Source organism: Penaeus monodon, chromosome 30 (genome assembly GCF_015228065.2).
Source record: "Penaeus monodon isolate SGIC_2016 chromosome 30, NSTDA_Pmon_1, whole genome shotgun sequence".
In the NCBI taxonomy this organism is placed as follows: Eukaryota; Metazoa; Arthropoda; class Malacostraca; order Decapoda; family Penaeidae; genus Penaeus; species Penaeus monodon.
Window position 1 is genome coordinate 4,180,355 of NC_051415.1, and position 256 is coordinate 4,180,610.

Sequence of the window (256 nt, forward strand, 5' to 3'; positions counted from 1 at the left end):
AAACCAGAGGAATATATTTCATCACAATCAGAAAAAGGACAAGTAATAAAAAAAATAAATCAGTAAATCAAAGCGTAACTTTAATATACAAGCTTATAAACCTTTGGGAAGCAATATAAACAACAGGGTGTATACATAATGAAAAATACAAAAGTGACAATGGACTCTGACAGAATTTGACATCGAAACATTTAAAAAGGAAAAAAAATAACAGATATTCACATTAGAGTATGATGTTTAAAAGAATTTTCATCCA